The sequence below is a fragment of the Paroedura picta genome, chromosome 8 (assembly GCF_049243985.1).
Source record: "Paroedura picta isolate Pp20150507F chromosome 8, Ppicta_v3.0, whole genome shotgun sequence".
Classification (NCBI taxonomy): Eukaryota; Metazoa; Chordata; class Lepidosauria; order Squamata; family Gekkonidae; genus Paroedura; species Paroedura picta.
Genome location: NC_135376.1, coordinates 91,295,940 through 91,317,010, shown reverse-complemented (window position 1 = coordinate 91,317,010; position 21,071 = coordinate 91,295,940). Strand labels below are relative to the sequence as shown.

Here is a 21,071-nt window from a genome sequence, read left to right as displayed (position 1 = left end):
GACATGTTTTTGATTGATCCAAAGAGCTGACTTCTGAATCCATGAGGTTTCCAAGGTAAAAGACATTCAGAGATGGTTCACCATGGTCTGCTTTTCTGTATCAAATCTGGACTTTCTTGACGGTCTGCCATTCAAATATTAACCAATGTAGGACAATAAGTCCAGTAGCACCTTTAAGATGAACAAAGATTTATTCAAGGTGTGAGCTTTCGAGTGCAAGCACTCTTCCTCAGACTCTGATTTTATTGTGCTACTTCAGACCAACATGGCTACCCATTTGAATCTAACCAATGTAGGGTTAGGGTTAAGGTTACACACGTTTGCTGTGACTATTGTGACTCCATTTTGTATGTCTTTTAATATCTGCTATGCTGCATAGTGGCTGGGATGGGTCAAATTGGGTTCAGAAGGTGGGAGGGACTGGAATAGGTCAACTAGGATTTAAAAAGTTGTGGGTCTGTAGGTCAACTAGGGTCCAGAAGGTGAGGGCACTGCATGGCCAATTGTCAGGGGCTCATGGTAATTGTAGTCCATGGATATCTGGAGAACAACACCTTGGCCACACCTGGGCTGTTGTATGAGAAATGGGCAGGTCAGCCCAATCCATGATGTGTATTCTGGCAATAAAACCAGAGTCCAGTAGCACCTTTAAGACCAACAAAGATTTATTCAGGGCATGAGCTTTCGAGTGCAAGCACTCTTCGTCAGACTAAAGGTGCTACTGGACTCTGATTTTATTGTGCTACTTCAGACCAACACGGCTACCCATTGTAAATTGTAATAAAAGCGTCACTCTGCTGAAATGGAATCTCCCTGTTGCATTTTGATTGGAAGGAAGGCCACAGTCCCATTGGGACTGCACTGTAAAAACGCTTCCATCATGCTTCCAAGGCAAATGATTTTCCCTTCCCCTTTACATGTAACTCAATACATTTGACCCATACCTCTCCCTTTGCCAGCTGAGAGATGAATTCTATTTTAGGGCGGTCAGCCAGTTTAACACTGGTGAATGAATGACAAGCATCTCATTTGGGAAGAGCTACTTCCAGCAAGACAGATAATAACAGTAGGAACACTCTTTCCATCTCAAACACAAGAGCTGATGGTAGAGCTTGCAGCAAATTGCTAATGCAGCAGGACAGGTGCAAAGCCCGGGGGGGGGGGGGAGGAGCACACCGAAAGCTCTCCAATTCGTGCAGCCTGTGGCCTCTGTATCCTAAAGTCCGAAATGGTCCAAACAGCTTTCTGCTAAACCAGATTCTGCTAGCCCATCTTTTCCTGTACACATTTATTTCATTTTACTTTCCCCCATCTTCCTTATAAAACAGGCTTTTGGGACGAAAAGGACACCTTCACCTGGATTTCTCTGCTTGTGAAAATTTGTTTGGATGAAATTGAAAAGCAGGCAGCTTTTTGCACTGAGCTGCAAATCTCCTCGTCTGGGTGTTGGCGCTCTTTGGAGTCCACCTCCCCCCCCCTTCATTATTTGCATTTGCTTTTCTTTGAGGAGCAAAATGACCCTCCAATGAAAATGAATGGCTACGAATGGCTTGATTCAAATGGGTAGCCATGTTGTTCTGAAACAACACAACAAAACCAGAGCCTAGCAACACCGTCTAGCAACACCTTCAAGACCAACAAAGGTTTATTCAGGGTGTGAGCTTTCGAGTGCAAGCACTCTTTGTCAGGAAGATCATAGTTTGACAAAGAGTGCCTGTACTCGAAAGCTCACACCCTGAATAAATCTTTGTTGGTCTTGCAGGTCATGCTAGACTCTGGTTTTGTTATGAATGGCTTGTGAGCTTCCAGGGAAAGCATTCTAGCTGGACATTCTTAGAAAAAGAATGCTGAATGTGTTAAATGATGGTCTGACCCAGAGGGGCAATCCCAATATACACTTACAATGTTATGCATTAGCAGACCGGAATGATTATAATACTGGTCAAGAGCAGAATGTACATATGCAACTTCCTTTCCTTGGCATCAGATAGGAAGTCCCAAAATTTATTACATCAGGTTCCTTTTGCCTGGGTTAGATTGATCCTTTATCTTACAGACCCCCTAAGGGTCACTGGAGACCAGAAAAAAGTAGCGAGAATTGGATTGTCGAATAAGATGTACATGAAAACATCAGCTATTATTCATGCTTCATGTTTTTAACCAAAATGTATTGCATTAAGTTTTCATAACATAGTTCCACAGAATTTTTGTTTTTTAAAATGTTTCATTTTTATGTCAAAGATCCTGACGCGATGAAAATGTTTTTTTTTTTTTTAAGTTTTGAAATTGACCAAAATATAGCAAAGATACCGTGGAGTATCTTGGTGGAGGAGCTGTGATTTCGGGAGCTGCATCTCTCTTGCTAAGCCTCAGAGTAGCATTGAACATAAACACATGCACATACTAATTGGTGTACAGGCAGGTGGAGAAACAATTCATTAAACAAGTGTCACATTTCATTTGGTGCCTTTCCAGTTAATCAGGAGTGGTGATTCTTCTGAAAGGTAATGGCCATCATCCAACACCCACTAGACCTACTGGGGTAAAGATCCTATTGGTTTAATGGCAAAATGCCTTCTCTGTTAAGTTTGCTGCATTCAACCATCACATTTATTGAGATAGACTGAAATCCTGCCTTATCCTGTAGTCAAAGGACAGGATTTTAAGAAAAAAGAAGAGTTGGTTTTTATACCCTGCTTTTCACTACTGGAAGGAGTCTCAAAGCAGCTTCCAATCACCTTCCCTTCTTCTCCACACAACTGACAGCTTGTGAAGTAGGTGGGGCTGAGAGAGAACTGTAAAATGATAACAGCTCTAACAGTATTGTGACTGTCCTATGGTTACCTAGCTGTTTGGATGTGGAGGACTGGGGAATCAAACCCAGCTCTCCAGATTAGCAGCCACTTCTCTAAACCACCTCACCAAGCTGACTCTGGGTCTCCTCGTTTGAGTTTTCTCATCATGGTTTTGGCTCTGTGGTACCCATGGGCACTGTGACATCTGCTGATACATTTACTGTTCCCTGCCATCTAGTTTGCTGCAATTCCTAGAGGGTATCCCTCTCCTGTCATGTGATCATGTGATCTGGATGTAAAGGGAGGGGCTGGTGTTCAGGGATAAAACACCAGGTAGCTGTACATGGAAAAGATCAGTTCCAAGCATTTCCAGCTAAAGAGTTCAAGTAGGTAACGGAAAAGTCTTTTACCTGAAACCTTGGAGAGCTGCTTCCAATCAAACTAACCTCAATATACTTAGGATGTGAAGAAGAAGAAGAAGAAGAGTTGGTTCTTATATGCCGCTTTTCTCTACCCGAAGGAGGCTCAAAGCAGCTTACAATCCCCTCTCCCCACAACAGACAACCTGTGAGGTGGGTGAGGCTGAGAGAGGCCTGATATTACTGAAGAAGAAGAGTTGGTTCTTATATGCTGCTTTTCTCTACCCAAAGGAGGCTCAAAACGGCTTCCATTCACCTTCCCTTTCCTCTCCCCACAACAGACACCTGTGAGGGAAATGAGACTGAGAGAGCCCTGATATTCCTGCTCGTTCAGAACAGCTTTATCAGTGCTGTGGCAAGCTAAGGTCACCCAGCTGGCTGCATGTGGGAGAAGGTGGAATCAAACCTGGCTTGCCAGATTAGAAGTCCGCACTCCTAACCACTATACCAAGCTGGCTTGGTGTAAGTATAAGGCAACTTCATTCATGGATGGATCCTTTGAGATGTTCAATATTTTGGTCTCAATGGACTGCTTTTTTGAAAGAAAAGCACAGCTGCCTTTTAAATAACTAATTTTATTTCTTGTAAAAAAAATTGTAACCTTGACTAAATTTTGTTTTAATTTCTTTAAAATCTGTACTTGTAGGTGGCCCCTGGTGTTTCAGAACTGAAACGGATAGTGAATCAGTCACCTAACCGAAGAGTGTGAAAAGTTCTATGAACTTTGTTTTCTTTTTAGGAATAAAAGGTTCACTTGGATTGGAACCAATGGTTCCTTTTTGCTAAGTGAGAAAGATGGAGAAAACTCTAACCAATCCTCTGTCCTCTGAAGATCCAGTAATCCTGTTGACAACACATTACAGTCCCTGAGTCAGAACTGGAACTAGCTGAGTAGTGATGAGGTAAAATTGCTCAAATTATGAGCCCTCCTGAGGCAAACTGAACTGTCTCTCTGAATCAAAGCTGGATTTATACAGGAGCTAAATAAGCTATGGTTTAGGTCATATAATGAGGAGCCTATACATTTAAAAAACACAAAATATTACTAAATTAACCTTTTTGGGAGGTTAATTTAGTAATATTTAGTAATAGGGCCTCCGTATGTTTTAATCTGATTGGAATTCAGGATGCACAAGGAAATCATTTTTAATCAGGTTGCATGCTGGAGTAGAGATTGACTCATAGTGACCCCTCATGGGCTTTTCCGATCATAAGAGGTACAGAGATGGCTTGCCATGAGCCATCTCACATAGCCACGCTGGTCTTTCTGGATGGTTCCCCATCCAAGTACTGACCATGGTAGACTCTACTTAGTTTCTGAGTTCTAAGGAGCTTGGGCTACTCTATTTTATCTGCTACCCTGTTGAAATCCAAGGAAAGGATCTTTAAGGGGAACGGGGAACTATTATATAACACTTTTAGTTTTTCGAAAGTTCCTTGATCTTTGCAATAAACTGAAATAGAGAAATACCCGCTGTGTCCTCTGATGACATCATGGGTTCATTTGTGTATGAAGGGAAAAGTCAGATAGGTTTAATGAGTCTATAGCACAGGCAGCATATCCCCTTCTCCAGTTTTTTTGGGCCTGCCCTATTTTTCAAAGTGACATCCTTGAAAAAACCTCACCATCCCATTGTTCCGATAGTAAAGTGCCAGTTTGCCTTGTACTTCTATAGGATTCTTAGATGGGAGACAAGGAAGACTCCACAGAGGAAAACAATGACCAATGCCATCTGCTTCTCATTTTTTCTTGAAAGCCCCTTGTTGAGGTCACCATAAGGCTGTGACTTGAGGGCTCTTTTACATACCAAACAAATTGCACATGCATAGAGTTTCCAGCTCTGGGTTGGGAAATACCTGGAGATTTTGAGGGTAGAGCCAGGAATTGGCAGGATTTGGGGCAGGGAGGGAGCTCAATAGAATATAACTGGTGAAGAAGAGTTGGGTTTTATGCCTTGCTTTGAAGAAGAAGAAGAAGAAGAAGAAGAAGAAGAAGAAGAAGAAGAAGAAGAAGAAGAAGAAGAAGAAGAAGTTGGTTCTTGTATGCCCCTTTTCACTACCCAAAGGAGTCTCGAAGCCATTGACCATTGCCTCCCCTTCCCACAACAGACACCCTGTGAGTCAGCTGGGGCTGAGAGAGCTCTGACATAACTGCTCTGTGAGAACAGCTCTAACAGGGCTGTGACTTGCTGAAGGTCCCCTCCTAGTTGCATGTGCAGGATTGGGGAATGAAGCCCGACTCTCCAGATTAAAGGCCACTGCTCTTAAGCACTGCAAGCTGGCTCTTGGAATAGCATCTTCAGTCATGAAAGAGTTAAACTGAGCTTCCTGTTGTCTAGCTAGTTAGCATAGAGCCTATAGGGCATTGAGTAACAATTTTGGAATAGCAGCATCAGCATCTTCAATCATGCAAGAGTTAAACTGAGCTTCCTGTTGTGTAGCTAGTTAGCATAGAGCCTATAGGGCATTGAGTAACAATTTTCTAAAAAAGGAGAGGAGATCATACGCAAATAAAGTAGTCCTTAGAAACACTGATTGGTTAATTGACATATTGGTCTTTGTAGCATGTTTATTATCACATACACAGAGGGAGGAGTTTTGTAGTTTTTTGTACTTCTGTTATCCCTCACAAAGACTTGAAGAAGCAGCCAAGGCCATATGAGGTCAGGGCTCAGTGTACCTGAAGGACTGCCATTCTGCCTACACCCCTCAAACAGCCACCACCAACTGGCTAGGGATCCCTGGCCCAAAAGAAGCCCGCTTGACCTTGACCAGGGCCAAAGCCTTCTCTGTCCTGGCCTCTACCTGGTGGAATGAGCTCCTAGAGGAGATCAGTGCCCTAATGGAACTAAAACAGTTTGGCAGAGCCTGCAAAAGAGAGCTCTTCTGCCAGGCATTTGGTTGAGGTCGACCAGGACCAACAGCACCCACTAAGCCCCTGAACCTCCCTTCCAGGAATCCATGTACCTGAACTGAACCATGAACCTGTTTGATGGTTATCCTGTTTAAATCGTTACCTTCTGTTACTGTTATTGTTATTGTTGTTATATTCTAGTCTATAGGCAAAACTGAATTCAATGTATAATTCTTTACTTTCCATGTAAACTGCCATGAGCCTTAGGGGAGGATGGTACATAAATATGAATATGAATATGAATATGAATATTTTACTTTTTTAAAAAATCCAGATGATTCACTGTGAGTTTTTCCCTTGTTCTTCCAGTGTATATCACATTCCTTTATGTTATGTTTTCAAGAGTTGGAATGGAGACAAATTGCCTACTGTAGTATCAAGGACTTGTAGTCAACTATGCTATTCCGAAGATTTAAGCGCACTTAAGCTTTTCTTAAGAAACTGCAGCAACTTCTGCTAATTACCCACTCCCACTACAGCCTACGGAGTCCCTGAAATTGTCATGGGGTGGGTGTGCAGTGAAGAACTTAATTTTTTGGAAGCTCTGATTGCACCCAGGTCAATATCTTGGGCTAAACATCAAGGAAGGTACACAGTGTGACAATATCACATACAAAAAGCAGAATGCAACACTGTGTAGGCAGATACAAAATCATTTATGTAAGAGCTGTAGCATGGCACAAAATACATTCAGTAGAGACAAGGAACATTCCCCAAACTGCACCATACATGGTTAATATAAGACAATGGAGTCCTCCATTAGTTAATATAAGACAATGGACTCCTCAGATTTCCTATTACAAAAACAGGTGCAAGTACAGACAAATGGGATGGTTTGTAGTGTCTACAATCAGAGAGAGAAAACCTATCCCTCGTCTACTAACGATATTTTCGAAATTTGTACAGAATAAAGTAAAGTAAAAAGTCTCTTCATTCTTTGTTGCTTTATTGTAGTGTAGAATCCAACCAAAACAGTTTGTAGATCTATCCCATTTTCAAGGGGTAATTTTCCTCAGTGGTTGTGGGAGCAGTTGGATTACTAGCATCCCTACAGTACAGAGCCAAAGGCTGATGTATGCTTTAAACCAGTGGTCCCCAACCCCTGGTCCGGGGACTGGGACCGGTCCGTGGATCAGTTGGTACTGGGCCGTGGCTCCTCCTCATCCTCCTCCCCAGCTGCTGCCTCGGGGGCTGCCCTGCCACTCCGCTGCCGGCTCACCTTTGGTGCTCTCTGGTGGCTGCCATGGCTGGGGCTCCCCCTTGGTGTGGCACTGCACAGCTGCTGCTGGAAGCGCCCCCCAGTGGGTGGCGGGAAGTCAGGGGCACCGGTGGGAAAGCGAGTGGAGCAGGGGCTCAGGCAGCGGCAGTGACGTCCCTTGGCAAAAGACTACCCCCCCCCGGGCCCCAGTAAAATTGTCAAGCGTTGACCAGTCCCCGGTGATAAAAAGTTTTGGGACCACTGATTTAAACTATTTAATAGAGATGTTGAATTATCCATTTGGATTATCATTATACTTACATGCAAGTGAGAGGACAGCCACTGAGGAAAATTGCCCTTTGAAACGGGATATATCTAGAAACCATTTTGATTGGATTCTACACTACAATAAAGCAACAAAGAACAAAGAGACTTTCTACTTTACAAAAATAAGTGCTGCCATTGTAGATACAGAATGGCATTCAAAATATAAATGTTCAAAAAACAGAATACTGGATAAAAGTCCATTTCGACGAGTCTTCTTCAGTTTGCCTTCCCTTCATCAAATGAAGTAATTCAAGCATAATAATTCAAGCATAATAAATGAAGTAATTCAAGCATCATATTATTCCACTAATGGGATTCAAGCCTAGAACATTATAATGGGGGAAATCTTCCACATAGGCTGATGAATCTCCCCTATGTGGAATCTCAGCCTATGTGGAAGAGGAGGATTTTATACTGCAGTTTGGGGAATGTCCCACATCTCTACTCAATGTTTTTTGTGCGTAGGATTGCCAGCTCCTACATAAATATTTTTGTATCTGCCTACAGGATATTTCAAGTTGGCAACTGAAAGCTGGAAAAGTGCTGGAGATTTGGGGTTGGAACCTGGCGAGGGTGAAGGCTGAGGATGTAGGAAACACAACAGGGGTGGAATGCCATACAATTCACCCTCCATAGGGTTGCCAGGGGGGATGGATGGATAGGGTTGCCAAATCCAGGTCTGGAAACTGCTGGTGATTTGGGAGTGGAGTCTGGAGAGGACAGGGATGCTAGTTGGGTTCAAGGCCATTGTGTCCACCCTCCAACACAGCCATTTTTTTCCACAAGAGAATTGATCTCTGTAGTCTTGAGATTAGTTATAACTAGGATTGCCAGCTCCATCGATGCTGTCAGTGGGGATGTAGGGTGCATTCAAGGGGTTTACCCCCAAACCAGAGATTCACCCAATGTGTTGATATCATCCAAGTACGATGTCAGCACATGGAGGTCATTGTGGGGTAGTGATGCTCTGGTGTTTGGGCAAAACTCTATGGTAGAATTTGCTATTAATTATAGAGTTTTGCTCCCAAACCAGAATATCAACCTCCCAAAGACTCCAACCTCATATCTGGGTGATGGCAGTGTGTTGGTTTAATTTCTGGAGTACTTCCGGTTTGGGGTAAATTTGGCAGAGAGTTTAGGGGAGTGAGGAGTGTCAGGAAATTGGGGAACCCTTGCCTAGACCAGGGAACCTGGCAGCTTTGGTCTAACTCTGTGAGAACTTCAGGCCCAGCCTAGAGGTTGGCAGCCCAGCCCACATCTTTAAAAGACACTGTAGTACAGAATTTCTCAGCTAGGGTTTTGTGAAACTCTGGGTTTCTTGACGGCCCTGGAAGGGTTTCCCGAATGGGTAGGAGTTAATTCATTTTTTAGATATTTTTTAAATGGTTAAACATTTAATAGATGATAGGACCAAATATGGTCACATTGACCCACCGACCCCTCCCCAAATGGCCAGTGGTGGGCCAGGATGGGGTGGAAAGAAGAAAGGCCCTGGGTGAGCATGGGTTGCTTCCCAAGCATATTTTGCACAACTGCACCACGTCTGGGGCTTCTCGAAGCCTGAAGAATGTTTCTGGGATTTCTAAATGGTAAAAAAGTTGAGAAAGGCTGCTGTAGTAGCAAGATAATCTTATTGCCAGATTATGGCTTCTCCCAAACGCACTCGTGATTAGGATTTGTTTTGATGGAAAGCTGGAGATGAGAATTGATATTGTCGTTATTTATTAGGAATTCTCCCAGAGAGCTGTCTGAATGAGAAAATAAACTGCATTCGTCAAGGCCTCACAAGATTAGCCAAGGCCCTCCAGCGGAATTTCATGGTTTCCCTGGTTTTTCTTTTGAACATTTTTCTTGGGCTTTACGCGATCCGAGGCAAGGATGCCGTGGCTCCTGCTGCTTCCTACAAACGTTTCTTACCATTTCTCCCTCCCATTTCTTCCAACAGGATGGACAGAATCCTCGCCAAGGAACTGTATATTTATAAGGGCTTTGGAATAAAAACAGAAAAAATAATTTACAGCTTTGAAACACGTGGTGGGAGGCAGAAGCAGAACAAGAATACTTAAGCAGAGTGTTAAACTTTTACATATATAAACAGACTGGAGTCTCCCGCTTCAATTTTGGCATTATAGCATCCATGTCACTAATAAATCATTTCCCGGCGCGATATATTTTCTACAGACCACTACAGTTAGTCTTTCGTTGATATTACCATGTAAATTATTAAGGCAGTTCCATACAATGCATCACCTTTATTCATTATTAAGGAGGCAGGCCACAGATCTCCCATATTTTCACTTGGGGCCCATTAATAACACAAAGAGAGTTAAGCGTGGCAGGGCAAGAGGAAGGGCTGCAGAGGGAGAAAAGATATTAGCAGCATTTCCTCTGCGGGGCTGAGAAACAACAACAAAACCCTTTCAGATGCACTACAAACAGCAGCAGAGGACAATTATGCCATGCAAGCAGTCACTCGAAGCCAACAAAACTCATCTGCTGGAATCTTTCAACTTCATCTTTGGAGACATCACAGGAATATCTGCATTTGCTAGTTATTTTTATTTTCCTTAGACCCTGCCTTGCCCCTCAGTGGAGACCCAGAATGGATTATCTTATTCTTCTCTCCATAGGTTTGCCAGGTTTTGCCTGACAATCAGGGGATGATGGGGGTCTCTTCTGGCAACTGGTAGGATAAAGGTAAAGGTAAAGGTATCCCTTGTGCAAGCACCGTGTCATGTCTGACCCTTGAGGTGACGCCCTCTAGCGTTTTCATGGCAAACTCAATACGGGGTGGTTTGCCAGTGCCTTCCCCAGCCATTACCGTTTAACCCCCAGCAAGCTGGGTACTCATTTTACCGACCTGTGGGTACAGGAAGAGGTGGGGCAACCTGCCATGACTAAAACTCCAGCCTGCAGCCTGGCATGAATCCTCCAGTGCATAAATGGTCTAGGAGACACCAGGGATACTTAGGCATTTGTACAAAACTCTGTGGTTAAGCCAGAGAGTTTTCCTCAAATGCTAAAGTATCCACATTATCACTGGTGATGTGTTTATGCCACTTCTGGTGTCCACAGGAAGTGACATCAGCATGTAATCGGAGAAGTCTGCCCAGCACTGGTGAAGGATCCTGCCATCTGGTTAGTCTCCTCTACCCATCACCAGTTGCTGGACGGAGGGACCTGGCACCCCTACTGTAATTCCTTTTCAAAACTTGAATGATCAGGAGGTGGGACTAAACAGGTGGAAATCCCAAGACAGAAAGCTCTCCCTGGATCCAGAATTTCCCAGTTGCCCAGACTATCGAACAAGCTGAGCCCAGAAGCTTGTGTAGGGACAAGGTTCTGCTTGGCCATATGTTGCCTTTAAGAGGCTTCTGTTTCAGCCAACCTGAGACCCAGACCTGAAGCCCAGGGAGGCCAGTTGGGCCCCTAACCTCCAGGTAGGGCCTTGAGTTCTTCCTGAACTATAACTCATCTCCATACTAAAGGAGGGTCTATGGCCAAGTGGTAGAACATCTGCTTGGCATGCAGAAGGTCCCAGGTTCAATTTGCAGCATCTCAGAGCCAGCTATGTGTAGAATGGTACCAGCTAGACATTGGGGGGGGGGGGATTTTCAGTCAGAGGATTCAGTGGTGGAATCTTCTGCCTATGGGAGTGGTGAGCTCACCCTCACTGATGGTCTTCAAGCAGCGGCTGGACAGACACTTATGGATGCTTTAGGCTGATCCTGCACTAAGGAGGGGATTAGACTCAATGGTCTGTATGGTCCCTTCCAACTCTATGAGCCTATGATGTCCATGATACTCTGAGGCTTACCCCATCTCAGAGGTTTAAGTTAGGCTTAGGCAGTGTGATTGTCTCAAATGTGTGGATAAAATACAAGAGGGAACGGCAGCTTAAAAATGCAATAAGTGATCCTGGCTACCATTTGCCTTGTTGTCACCATTCCTGCTGCAAGTTCTCACAGTGTCTTCACTAGCTTCTTCCTTCTCCCTGCAGGTCTTCAAGTCCATTTCTCCCCAAGAACCGGCTTCCCTATTTATATCATTACGATTATGTCCGTACAATTAATTTCCCTGTAGAAGGGGCTGCATCGAACAAGAGCTCGAGATGCAGTTCTTTAAGCTCATTAGCTTTGGCAGAGAAAAGAGCTGGAGAAATAACATTCCTGGTCATTGCTGGCCTTGTTTTATTGCTAATCTTTATTGCTGACTGAATTTGTGTTTGGAGCATGATTAGGTGGGCAGTTACAAGAGCAGGTCGGAGCCTGTGAAGAGGGCCTCCTGTCCAGTGGCCTCTCTGGGGCAAGTCACACTGCTTTAGCATGCACTGTTTCAAAGCATCATTCCTTGTTGAGTGCCTATTGACTGCCGTAAGATGAGTAGCCAAAACAGCATTGATAAAAAGATTAAAAAGAGGATTCTGGTGCAATTAGTTCAGTGTGGGAGCCTCATTTAGCTGTTTTCTTTCCTGCCATTTTGTAGAGTCTTCCTCGGGAGAAAAGAAGGAGTTTCCTGAGTCAGGTGATCCATGTGGAACAGGCCTCATTGATTCAGGTTGAGCCAAGCCAAGTCAAGTGAGAAGGCCAAAGAGTGGGAGGGAATAGCTTTGGCTACACTTTGTGGAAAATAAAAGGGCCCGCCTTCACGGGAGATTTCAGTGGGTGGGAAACAAGATCTCATGATATCGCACAACACTGCAATGTCTATTCTGGTTTGTACCCAGAAAGGAAATCATGACATTCTAGGAATTCACTCATCTTTATGCTTTCTTATCATAGGCATGTGTGATTCCTAGAGCATTGTGATGTCATTTTTAGGTACCAGCCAGAACTAATGCTGCTGCATGTCATCATGCAACATTACTCCCTACTCCTTGACCCTACTGGATCAAAGAGGCTTGGAGCACTGGGATTTAACCATAATGTAAATCAGCATTTCTCAATCTTTTGACCATGAAGGACCCCCCTGAAATATTTTTCAGCTTCAAGGAGCCCTGGAACTGGGTAGAAAGTGATTTCAGCTGGCCACACTTACCTGCAATGCCAAGGAAGACTGAGGAGGGGAGAGAAAGGAGGTGGTTTGAGGCAGGGGTAAGCATCCAGGCTCCACCCTCTTCCCCAGGCATGGTAACCAGGTGATAATGAACCCCCACATTAATGGAAGTGGCCAGTTGCCATTGAAGTCCATTGAAGCAGGATATAGGAGAAAGTCCACAGAGCCCTTGAGGAGTTCTCACAGAGCCCTAGGACTCCAGGGATCTTTGGGTGGAAATCTCTGTTGTAAGTCAATTTGTCCAGTTTTCTGTCTGCCCCCAGGACATTATGATGGACTGGATCTTAACCAAAGCTTTGCTAAAGATGGAGTTGTATTCCCAGTGCAAGGGGAGGAGAGAGGTAAGCACATAGGCATGAAAATGAGCTGTGTTCAAACTTCTCATGGATAAACCTCAGTTTATTTGTGACTTTGGAGATGTCTCCTTCACTTGCAACACATCCGTAACTCCACTCAAAAGAGCTGAAACATTGAATCGCAGTGGCTGCATCCTACCAGCTGCTGCCTAGCGAAAGAGGGAGGAACTGCCTTTTGATTGTCCCCCAAATGCCGTGCTACGAATCTGTATGAATGAAAGCGACAAAGGATGGAGGCTGGAGGATGAAGATGGGGAATTGGAAGAGATCAAGTAGAAAAGATAGTAGGAGCCAACCCAAGAGACCTTTGACAATAGACTCTTCCCTGCCTTGCCTTAATGTGCATATCTAGAGAGTTGTACTGAACATTCATCCTGACGAGGTGTTCTGGGGAGCTCAGAAACTTGTAGAAAGCTATTTCTATGGGTCCCCAAATGGCTGCACTGTGATTTTTGTTTTTGCAGTATCTCACAAGTTTTTGATTTTTTGGCATCGTGTTGTCTTTCCTTAGAAAATCACCTTGTCTTTGATCTGAACTGCCCCAGTTTCTCCAAACTCCTTTAGCTTTAGCCCCAGCTTCATCCATGGAGACACGTTTGATTCCATGTTCCCCACAGGCAACCAGCTGGGTGACCTTGGGATTGCTACAGCACTGAGAAAGCTGTTCTGACCGAGTAGGAATATCAGGGCTCTCTCAGCCTCACCTCCCTCACAGGGTGTCTCTGATGGGGAGAGGAAAGGGAAGGCAAATGTAAGCCACTTTGTGAACCCTTCGGGTAGAGAAAAATGGCATAGAAGAACCAACTCTTCATCTTCCTCAGTAATATCAGGGCTCTCTCAGCCTCCCCTCCCTCACAGGGTGTCTGTTGTGGGGAGGGAAAAGGGAAGGGGAATGTAAGCCTCTTTGAGATTCCTTTGGGTAGAAAAAAATGGCATATTATTATTATTATTATTATTATTATTATTATTATTATTATTATTATTATTATTATTATTATTTATTTATTTATTTCCCACCACTCGTGGGAAGTTACAGTGTCTTAAAACCCCATTAAAACTCCCATTAAAATACTTTAAAACCATCACAGCATGGCGGTACAATAATAAAATCCCCTTCCTACCCCCCTTACTAAAAGGGGGGGGGAGAGGAGAAGGAGGTCAACGGTGTTCAAGAAGAAGCCCGAGGGAGAGCAGTCGATGTACCACAGCAGCCCCAGCCTCAACCATATACCTGGCGGAAGAGTTCCATTTTTCAGGCCCTGTGGAATGTTAAAAGGTCCCGCAGGGCCCGCAGTTCTCCCAGGAGCTCATTCTACCAGGTGGGGGCCAGGACCGAAAAGGCCCTGGCCCTGGTTGAGGCTAGGCGTGCTTCCCTAGGGCAGGGTATCTGTTGTGGGGAGAGGAAAGGGAAGGTGAACGTAAGCCTCTTTGAGATTCCTTTGGGTAGAGAAAAACAGCATATAAGAACCAACTCTTCTTCTTCAAATGGATAGAAAAGCCTTTGCCTGCTTTTTTCCTGGGTGTCTGAAATGGAAGTAAGGTGGCAAAGAAAGTGATGCCCCCATGTACCACTTTCTTTCATATGCTCCACCTTCAATGTTGAACTACCTAGAGAATCAATTAGGCATCACATAGTGATAAATCATACATCACTTCATAGATCATACATCATGTAGTCATGAAGATCTGGAGGCCCTATCCATTTTCGCTCCAATGGGCACCTTTGGAATTCTAAAACAGAGTGGTGGGCACATCCCCAAAATGGCTACCACAAGCGGTGGAGCCAACCAAAAATTATATCTGTAATAGTTTCAGAGGCTTAACCATGCTAGTTTGTGGTAGTGTGTGTAGATGCATGTCTAGTAGAGCCAGTTTGGTGTAGTGGTTAGGAGTGTGGACTTCTAATCTGGCATGCCAGGTTCGATTCCCCGCCCCCCCACATGCAACCAGTTGGGTGACCTTGGGCTTGCCACGGCACTGATAAAACTGTTCTGACCGAGCAGTGATATCAGGGCTCTCTCAGCCTCACCCACCCCACAGGGTGTCTGTTGTGGGGAGAGGAAGGGGAAGGCGACTGTAAGCCGCTTTGAGCCTCCTTTGGGTAGGGAAGTCCCATCTGGCCCCACCCATTTTCTGGAAAAAAAATCTGTCTGTCTGTCTGTCTGTCTGTCTGTCTGTCTGTCTGTCTGTCTGTCTGTCTGTCTGTCTGTCTCTCTCTCTCTCTATCTATCTATCTATCTATCTATCTATCTATCTATCTATCTATCTATCTATCTATCTATCTATCTATCTATCTATCTATCTATCTATCTATTATATTTGTAGCTCACCTCTCCCCCAAGAGGCTGATGGCAGGTTACAACATATATAACCCACAGTAAAATCCCCTTAAAATCCCCTTAAAATAAACCAATAAAACCCATCCATAGTGGTGATAAATAAACCCTCCCCCACTCCACAGGCTTCAGTCCAGTGGTTCAGGGCAGGGGTAGTCAACCTGTGGTTCTCCAAAAACGAAAAACCAAGCATATTTTGTGAGTTCCATCAGCCAACCGCGTGTTCTGCTGAACAAAATAGTCATGAAGGAACAGACTGTGGATATGTCTCATTCCAAGAATGTTTATTATAGTCTTTCATTGGCATGTCCAGATCCAACAGTCATTATTGTTGTGATATTTCAGCAGTAGGTGGGCTGGTGCTGTAGTTGTGTTTTCTAGAGTCAATATATCTTTGTAGCACTGAATTTAATAGAAAATTTTAATGGTGCATGAGCATTGGGAGCATCAAACCAGGGCCTCTGGCACTGGGATCCACACCCCTCCCTCTCTATGCTATCACAGCTCTGTCATAGCATTATGACACGCTTCCCTGTATTTGAGCACATATGGCTGATCATGGTATTGCTGCTACCAGCTCAGCAGGGATCATGTGACACAAGGGGATCAATAAATTGATACAATGGTTAAGAGCAGTGGCTTCTCATCTGGTGAGCTGGGGTTGATTCCCTACTCCTCCACATGCAGCCGGCTGGGTGACCTTGGGTTTGCCACAGCCCTGATAGAGCTGTTCTGAAGTAGCAGACATGTCAGAAGCTCTCTCAGCCTCACTCACCTCACCAGGTGTCTGTTGTGGTGAGTGGAGATTCCTTCAGGAAGTGAAAAACGTGGTATAAAAAACAAGTCTTGTTCTTCCCAAGCTCCTAAGCCTGTGATGCTGAGCTGGTTCATCAGGCTAAATAACATGATTCTCATCGGCTAGCTGAAGTCTTGGATTCTTGTGTTGTGCCTGCTGGTCCTGCCAGGTTGTTCTATGTTCCCAAGGGTCCAAGCTGCTGGAGATTCTCTGCCCAAAACAAGTCCAATTGTCATCAACATGAGTGAGGGGATTTTCAGTCCTGGCCCCAACCGTCTGGAATGCCCTTCCAATGGAAGTTTGGGGCTTGTGGTCTCTTCTGCAGTTCCACAGGGCCTGCAAAACTATTCTCTTCCATCAGGCATTGAAAGGAGGCAGGACCTTGGCCTGTTAGGCTTGTATTTCCTCCTGGCTCATCGATCTCCCATTCATGATTCTAAATGCCTCACTTCTTTTAGATTAGGGGTAGTCAAACTGCGTCCCTCCAGATGTCCATGGACTACAATTCCCAGGAGCCCCTGCCAGCGAAGGCTGGCAGGGGCTTGTGGGAATTGTAGTCCATGGATATCTGGAGGGCTGCAGTTTGACTACCCCTGTTTTAGATGGTCACCATACTGGGTACATTGTGTGGGAATGGACATTAATATTGTTGTTATGATGATTATAATTTTTTTGGTTTTAATATAATGACCAACCCCGCACACAGGCTCATGGTGGTTTATGTGCTGCATGTCTACCTTTTATAAAATCACAGTTCAAAATATTGTTTTTTTTATTTTATTACTGTATTAAAAACTGATAGTGCTCTGTTACTTCTGCTCACCAGTTGTCAGAGGCAGACAGACTCACAACACGGCTTCTATGAAAAGAAAGCTTTAACTGGAAGTAGATCTGAATACTCAAACATCTGAAGTCAAGACTGTTCAATATCGGGAAAGCAAGCAGTTATCACTACAATTCTCCCGCCTAAATCAGCCCCATTCCCAGGGAAGGGGTGAAACCCCCCAACCAGGTGCCATCCTGGGCTTCCTGCCAAAGTGTCTCTGTTGCCGTGGCCTTGGTCTGCCTCAAGTTGTAGATAAGCAGTTTACAGGGGTACTTGCAACAAAGTATCACAGCAGGGGGGAACATGCAGTGTGAAAAGCTCAGGGGCATCAAAGGGAGGATAGAGGTTCAAAGGAAGGCTACAGAGTCATAAGCACAAATGGTTACATGGATAAAAAGCAATAAAAGTTACACACACAAGGATGGAGTCTCTCTGGTTAGCTTGGCAGACATGGCAGAGAGCAGGGCACTGATCCTGACACCAGTGCATCAGTCTGTCTCCTGGTCCACTTCACAGACATTATAATATTTTAACTCATGGAATGGAGGAAGTAACACGGAGATTAATGGAAGGAGGCCCGTAGATTTTATCTGGTGCTGGTTCATTCTGGCCTCAATCGAAGACCTGGTGGTAGAGCAACATTTGGGAGGCCCTGTGGAACATAAATAATACTTATGTTTTAACCATGTTTTTTAATTCTTTGTAAGCCGCCCTGAGTCCATCTTAGGTGGTATAGGCAGAGTAAAAAATAAATAAGGCTACTATAAATACAGATCTATTACCATGAATGTTAATTTCTTGCACTTATGGTAGTGCTAGGTTTATTTCATGGATATATTAAACACCTTGGAAGAGTGAGAGGATAAATCCTTATTGTTACAGGATTATATTCTTGTAAGATATTTCTCAATCAAGACCTCTGGAATTGATGGTGTGAGGAGTTAACAGAGATAAAACCCTGAGATGAAATAAATATTTGCAAAAAGACAACACTTTAAGTTCAGGCTAGCTCTAATCTCATCAGATCTTAAAAGCTACAAAAAGTCAGCCCTGGTCAGCATGGGAATGGAAGACCATCAAGGAAGTCCTCTGACCTGGCAAACCACCTCTGACCAAATATCTCTCACCTTGAAAACCCCAAGTTGCAACCTGACAGCAAAAACACAAGAAGAAAGAAAGAAAAAGAAAAAGAAAGGCAAACATTTGCTCCTGATCATAATTGTTTTACTTGGTATTACTCCCTGTATTAATTTTGGCAGGCCTCATATATGTAATTTCTCAGATTACTGCTTAATATATATTAAACTATTATCAAAGCCTGTTTTAAAAATGAGCTCTAGAAATGGGCCAGCCTCCTCCTCCTTCCTGGTGGACAGGAGGCCTATTCCAGAGCATGGTGACCCAGCCAGGGGAGCTAGGCCACTGAGGCCAACCTAGCACCTCGGGCACCTCTGGCCCAGCTGCCGTCTTCCCCACTCTCCGGAGTAGCAAAACGTACCATGGGTGTCTTGCTCTCAGGTCAGGGCTCTCACTTCCCAGAATTGGCAGTAAGGAGGGAGAAGAGAAGAGCAGGGAAGCCCCACAATTGCCTTCAGTGGGGAAGTTCCATCTCCCTATTTGATTCAAATCCTCCACTGAGGGCCAATTGTGTCCAGCTTTACCTGGTGCCTCGTCCACACTCAACCTGGGGATTGTTAGGGCTACAGATAGTCATTGAGAAAATAATGTCATGCCTTTGGAAATCCCTCACCTTGAAAACCCCATGAGGGGGTCACTGTAAGTCGGTTGCAATTTGATGGCTCAATTATTATTATCTCCCCGAGGGATAAATAATCCAGAAATGCATGTGTTGCTATGTTTCTTTCCCTACCTTTATTTAGTACTGAGCCCCCCCCGCAATGTAATTTGTCTATGCATTTCCTCCATACAGCAAATACAAGATATCTGCTTTCAGAATACTAAGAATAGTACGTGCAGATAAAGAGCTAATCAAAGGCTGCTGATTGGTACAGTGTGATATGCACTGTTCCTTGGCTTAACTAAAGGAGGAACAGCATGCATACCTAGTGACATGCTTTATCATGCACTAAACCTATGCATCTTCCCAGACTGAAAGTTTTTTGGGGGGAGGGGGCGGGGGAGGGGAGAAATCCTTCAAGAAGCTTAGCAGCTCGCCGATCAAGGTGTCAGATTATTTTAATGGTGTCTCCTATAGCCCGTCCATCTAAAAAGCCTAGATTCCATTTCCAGTCGCCTCTTGCTCCATCAGATAAGGTTGTACGAATGTTCGCAAAGCAGGAGAGGGAACGAAAATTAGGAGGCCGAAATTGCTGCAGGAAACTAATCAGCAAGCGGATTTCCACTCCTGCGGTATCGCAAGGTTGCCATTGCTGATTAGCGTTAATGACAATCATGGTTGTCGGTGTCACGTTGTTTGTTCTGTTCAAATCGCCGATATCGTTTGGGTAAACATGGCAGTCGAAAGGTTATCTTCTGTGGCATGTATTTAAATGGGGCTAATATTTAACTCTGGAACAGTTTGGCACTCCTGGGAAGTTTGCGTGGAAGAAGTGATGATGTACCAGTTGTCCCGTTACCTTAACCAGATTTGTTTGAAGGCATTCTTCTGAATCTCACCCTAACCCTCCCCATTCTACCATCCCAGTCCTAGTGCAATTGAAAAATCAGTTTAAAAAATCACTGCATTACAAACTTTAAGAAATAGAACACTATAAGCTCTATCTAAAATAACCTTTCTCAACATTTTTTATTGTTGAGAACCCGCTGAAACATTCTTCAGGCTTCAAGAAGCCTTAGAAGTGGCATGATTGGGCAGAATATGGTTGGGAAGCAGAGCTGAGTTCAAGCCCACGGGGTCCTTCCCCTTCCCGCCCGCTCCATGCCCATCACTGTCCATTATAGAATCATAGAATCATAGAGTCGGAAGGGACCTCATGGGTCATCTAGTCCAACCCCCTGCACTATGCAGGACACTCACACCCCAATCTCTCATCTACTGTAACTTGCCACCCCTTTGCCTTCACAGAGTCAGCCTCTCCATCAGATGGCTATCCAGCCTCTGTTTAAAAATCTCCAAAGATGGAGAACCCACCACCTCCCGAGGAAGCCTGTTCCACTGAGAAACCACCCTGTCAGGAACTTCTTCCAGATGTTTCTTTTGAATTAATTTCATCCCTATATGGCACCCTTTTAAATACTTGAAGATGGTTATCAGATCCCCTCTCAGTTGTGGGATGGGGGGGGGGGGCAGGTTGACATGACCATATTTGGTCATATCACTTGATAAATGTATTAACATGATATAATAAGCATTGCAGAATTATACAGTAGGATTCTACTTATGGTAAACCACATTTATCCAAGTAAGTTTGTGAACCATTTTGTACAGTACAATCATATAGCCTGCACAAAAATGTCCTCTTGAATCATTCAGTTTTGCACTGTTCATGGAATGCCAGGAGACTGGGAGCTTTAATGACCTGCTCTGGCAGACCATTTGTCCTGATTGTAGACATACAGCAGGAGACCAAAGTAATTTCTAGTCATCAGAGTTTGTCAAAATACTATTCCAAAGTCCAGATACCACTTAGACTAAATTCATAGATTCTGGTTTGAGGCGAAACCCAAGAGCAGAGATCTAGAGCAGAAACCAAGGTCCCTCTCAATGGAGGCTCAGGTCAGAAGCATGGCTGGCATTCTACCAACTTCACCAAGCCAAACTACGAGCACCCTACTTGGCCCCGGAACACTTAGCTACAATGATCCATGCAATGGTCACCTCTAGACTAGACTTCTGCAACTCAGTGTATGCAGGCCTGCCCTTAGCCTTGATCTGGAAACTACAGCTTGTCAAAATGCAGCAGCCAGGGTCCTCACAGCAACACCATGGAGCTTGTCAAAACACAGCAGCCAGGGTCCTCACAGCAACACCATGGAGGTCCCAAATCCGGCCCATCCTCCAACAACTGCAGTGGTTACCAGTCGAATTCTAGATCAGATTAAAGGTTCTGGTAAACACCTTCAAAGCC

At 44.4% G+C, this 21,071-nt stretch overlaps 2 long non-coding RNA genes across 4 annotated transcripts in view; one reads left to right on the top strand and one right to left on the bottom strand.

Moving 5' to 3' along the window:
• The window catches only part of LOC143843953 (uncharacterized), a 72,630-nt gene extending 62,914 nt beyond the window's left edge, over window positions 1–9,716 (top strand). Inside the window, exon 4 of the long non-coding RNA XR_013233763.1 lies at window positions 9,599–9,716. This is a non-coding gene — a long non-coding RNA (uncharacterized LOC143843953). The remainder of the gene's footprint in view (window positions 1–9,598) is intronic.
• LOC143843952 (uncharacterized) overlaps window positions 1–21,071 on the bottom strand; it is an 84,035-nt gene that overhangs the window by 1,069 nt on the left and 61,895 nt on the right. Inside the window, exon 4 of one of the 3 annotated variants that reach the window (XR_013233759.1) lies at window positions 9,571–9,640. The exons of 1 other annotated variant lie outside the window; for it this stretch is intronic. This is a non-coding gene — a long non-coding RNA (uncharacterized LOC143843952). Of the gene's footprint in view, window positions 1–9,570; window positions 9,641–17,082; window positions 17,675–21,071 lie in introns of those variants that run through there. One more of the 3 variants, XR_013233758.1, reaches the window with a different exon arrangement.